We start from the raw sequence: 5,000 nt of genomic DNA, 5'->3' as shown, positions 1-5,000 counted from the left end.
CTGCATGAAGAGATACGGCAGGCTGAGGAGCTACGAGACAAGGTTATTATAGTAGTATTACTGTACAACCTGCATGAAGAGATACGGCAGGCTGAGGAGCTATGAGACAAGGTTATTATAGTAGTATTATAGTAGTATTATAGTAGTATTACTGTACAACCTGCATGAAGAGATACGGCAGGCTGAGGAGCTATGAGACAAGGTTATTATAGTAGTATTATAGTAGTATTATAGTAGTATTACTGTACAACCTGCATGAAGAGATACGGCAGGCTGAGGAGCTACGAGACAAGGTTATTATAGTAGTATTATAGTAGTATTATAGTAGTATTACTGTACAACCTGCATGAAGAGATACGGCAGGCTGAGGAGCTACGAGATAAGGTTATTATAGTAGTATTATAGTAGTATTATAGTAGTACTATAGTAGTATTACTGTACAACCTGCATGAAGAGATACGGCAAGCTGAGGAGCTACGAGACAAGGTTATTATAGTAGTATTATAGTAGTATTATAGTAGTATTACTGTACAACCTGCATGAAGAGATACGGCAGGCTGAGGAGCTACGAGACAAGGTTATTATAGTAGTATTACTGTACAACCTGCATGAAGAGATTCGGCAGGCTGAGGAGCTACGAGACAAGGTTATAATAGTAGTACTATAGTAGTATTATAGTAGTATTATAGTAGTATTACTGTCCAACCTGCATGAAGAGATACGGCAGGCTGAGGAGCTACGAGACAAGGTTATTATAGTAGTATTATAGTAGTACTATAGTAGTATTACTGTACAACCTGCATGAAGAGATACGGCAGGCTGAGGAGCTACGAGACAAGGTTATTATAGTAGTATTATAGTAGTATTATAGTAGTATTACTGTCCAACCTGCATGAAGAGATACGGCAGGCTGAGGAGCTACGAGACAAGGTTATTATAGTAGTATTATAGTAGTATTATAGTAGTACTATAGTAGTATTACTGTACAACCTGCATGAAGAGATACGGCAGGCTGAGGAGCTACGAGACAAGGTTATTATAGTAGTATTATAGTAGTATCATAGTAGTTTTATAGTAGTATTATAGTAGTACTATAGTAGTATTACTGTACAACCTGCATGAAGAGATACGGCAGGCTGAGGAGCTACGAGACAAGGTTATTATAGTAGTATTATAGTAGTATTATAGTAGTATTATAGTAGTATTACTGTACAACCTGCATGAAGAGATACGGCAAGCTGAGGAGCTACGAGACAAGGTTATTATAGTAGTATTATACTAGTATTATAGTAGTACTATAGTAGTATTACTGTACAACCTGCATGAAGAGATACGGCAAGCTGAGGAGCTACGAGACAAGGTTATTATAGTAGTATTATAGTAGTATTATAGTAGTATTAGTGTACAACCTGCATGAAGAGATACGGCAGGCTGAGGAGCTACGAGATAAGGTTATTATAGTAGTATTATAGTAGTATTATAGTAGTATTATAGTAGTATTATAGTAGTATTACTGTACAACCTGCATGAAGAGATACGGCAGGCTGAGGAGCTACGAGACAAGGTTATTATAGTAGTATTATAGTAGTATTATAGTAGTATTATAGTAGTATTATAGTAGTACTATAGTAGTATTATAGTATTATTACTGTACAACCTGCATGAAGAGATACGGCAGGCTGAGGAGCACCGAGACAAGGTTATTATAGTATTATTATAGTAGTATTATAGTAGTATTACTGTACAACCTGCATGAAGAGATACGGCAGGCTGAGGAGCTACGAGACAAGGTTATTATAGTAGTATTATAGTAGTATCATAGTAGTTTTTTAGTAGTATTATAGTACTATTATAGTAGTATTACTGTACAACCTGCATGAAGAGATACGGCAGGCTGAGGAGCTACGAGACAAGGTTATTATAGTAGTATTATAGTAGTATTATAGTAGTATTATAGTAGTATTACTGTACAACCTGCATGAAGAGATACGGCAGGCTGAGGAGCTACGAGACAAGGTTATTATGGTAGTATTATAGTAGTACTATAGTAGTATTATAGTAGTATTATAGTAGTATTATAGTAGTACTATAGTAGTATTATAGTAGTACTATAGTAGTATTATAGTAGTATTATAGTAGTATTATAGAAGTACTGTAGTAGTATTAGAGTAGTACTATAGTAGTATTATAGTAGTATTATAGTAGTATTATAGTAGTACTATAGTAGTATTACTGTACAACCTGCATGAAGAGATATGGCAAGCTGAGGAGCTACGAGACAAGGTTATTATAGTAGTATTATAGTAGTACTATAGTAGTATTATAGTAGTATTATAGTAGTAGTATTACTGTACAACCTGCATGAAGAGATACGGCAGGCTGAGGAGCTACGAGACAAGGTTATTATAGTAGTATTATAGTAGTATTATAGTAGTACTATAGTAGTATTACTGTACAACCTGCATGAAGAGATTCGACAGGCTGAGGAGCTACAAGACAAGGTTATTATAGTAGTATTATAGTAGTACTATAGTAGTATTATAGTAGTACTATAGTAGTATTATAGTAGTACTATAGTAGTAGTATAGTAGTACTATAGTAGTATTATAGTAGTATTGTAGTAGTATTATAGTAGTACTATAGTCATATTATAGTAGTACTATAGTAGTATTATAGTAGTATTATAGTAGTATTATAGTAGTACTATAGTAGTATTACTGTACAACCTGCATGAAGAGATACGGCAAGCTGAGGAGCTACGAGACAAGGTTATTATAGTAGTATTACTGTACAACCTGCATGAAGAGATACGGCAGGCTGAGGAGCTACGAGACAAGGTTATTATAGTAGTATTATAGTAGTATTATAGTAGTATTATAGTAGTATTATAGTAGTATTACTGTACAACCTGCATGAAGAGATTCGGCAAGCTGAGGAGCTACGAGACAAGGTTATTATAGTAGTATTATAGTAGTATTATAGTAGTACTATAGTAGTATTATAGTAGTATTACTGTACAACCTGCATGAAGAGATACGGCAGGCTGAGGAGCTACGAGACAAGGTTATTATAGTAGTATTATAGTAGTATCATAGTAGTTTTTTAGTAGTATTATAGTACTATTATAGTAGTATTACTGTACAACCTGCATGAAGAGATACGGCAGGCTGAGGAGCTACGAGACAAGGTTATTATAGTAGTATTATAGTAGTATTATAGTAGTATTATAGTAGTATTACTGTACAACCTGCATGAAGAGATACGGCAGGCTGAGGAGCTACGAGACAAGGTTATTATGGTAGTATTATAGTAGTACTATAGTAGTATTATAGTAGTATTATAGTAGTATTATAGTAGTACTATAGTAGTATTATAGTAGTACTATAGTAGTATTATAGTAGTATTATAGTAGTATTATAGAAGTACTGTAGTAGTATTAGAGTAGTACTATAGTAGTATTATAGTAGTATTATAGTAGTATTATAGTAGTACTATAGTAGTATTACTGTACAACCTGCATGAAGAGATATGGCAAGCTGAGGAGCTACGAGACAAGGTTATTATAGTAGTATTATAGTAGTACTATAGTAGTATTATAGTAGTATTATAGTAGTAGTATTACTGTACAACCTGCATGAAGAGATATGGCAAGCTGAGGAGCTACGAGACAAGGTTATTATAGTAGTATTATAGTAGTATTATAGTAGTACTATAGTAGTATTACTGTACAACCTGCATGAAGAGATTCGACAGGCTGAGGAGCTACAAGACAAGGTTATTATAGTAGTATTATAGTAGTACTATAGTAGTATTATAGTAGTACTATAGTAGTATTATAGTAGTACTATAGTAGTAGTATAGTAGTACTATAGTAGTATTATAGTAGTATTGTAGTAGTATTATAGTAGTACTATAGTCATATTATAGTAGTACTATAGTAGTATTATAGTAGTATTATAGTAGTATTATAGTAGTACTATAGTAGTATTACTGTACAACCTGCATGAAGAGATACGGCAAGCTGAGGAGCTACGAGACAAGGTTATTATAGTAGTATTATAGTAGTACTATAGTAGTATTATAGTAGTACTATAGTAGTATTATAGTAGTACTATAGTAGTAGTATAGTAGTACTATAGTAGTATTATAGTAGTATTGTAGTAGTATTATAGTAGTACTATAGTCATATTATAGTAGTACTATAGTAGTATTATAGTAGTATTATAGTAGTATTATAGTAGTACTATAGTAGTATTACTGTACAACCTGCATGAAGAGATACGGCAGGCTGAGGAGCTACGAGACAAGGTTATTATAGTAGTATTATAGTAGTATTATAGTAGTATTACTGTACAACCTGCATGAAGAGATACGGCAGGCTGAGGAGCTACGAGACAAGGTTATTATAGTAGTATTATAGTAGTATTATAGTAGTATTACTGTACAACCTGCATGAAGAGATACGACAGGCTGAGGAGCTACGAGACAAGGTTATTATAGTAGTATTATAGTAGTATTATAGTAGTACTATAGTAGTATTACTGTACAACCTGCATGAAGAGATACGACAGGCTGAGGAGTTACGAGACAAGGTTATTATAGTAGTATTATAGTAGTACTATAGTAGTATTATAGTAGTATTATAGTAGTATTACTGTACAACCTGCATGAAGAGATACGGCAGGCTGAGGAGCTACGAGATAAGGTTATTATAGTAGTATTATAGTACTATAGTAGTACTATAGTAGTATTACTGTACAACCTGCATGAAGAGATTCGGCAAGCTGAGGAGCTACGAGACAAGGTTATTATAGTAGTATTATAGTACTATAGTAGTACTATAGTAGTATTACTGTACAACCTGCATGAAGAGATACGGCAGGCTGAGGAGCTACGAGACAAGGTTATTATAGTAATATTATAGTAGTACTATAGTACTGTGGCTTCCAGTCCTGTAGCCTTTATCAAGCAAGCGTCTCAGTAAATATGTTATTTTAAAA

The 5,000-nt window shown here is 33.5% G+C and overlaps 1 protein-coding gene across 1 annotated transcript in view; it reads left to right on the top strand.

The window, feature by feature from the left end:
* LOC106593637 (caspase recruitment domain-containing protein 11-like) overlaps nucleotides 1-5,000 on the top strand; it is a 128,130-nt gene that overhangs the window by 53,944 nt on the left and 69,186 nt on the right.

The sequence above is a fragment of the Salmo salar genome, unplaced genomic scaffold (assembly GCF_905237065.1).
Source record: "Salmo salar unplaced genomic scaffold, Ssal_v3.1, whole genome shotgun sequence".
NCBI lineage: Eukaryota > Metazoa > Chordata > Actinopteri > Salmoniformes > Salmonidae > Salmo > Salmo salar.
This window is presented reverse-complemented; position numbering and strand designations above follow the sequence as displayed.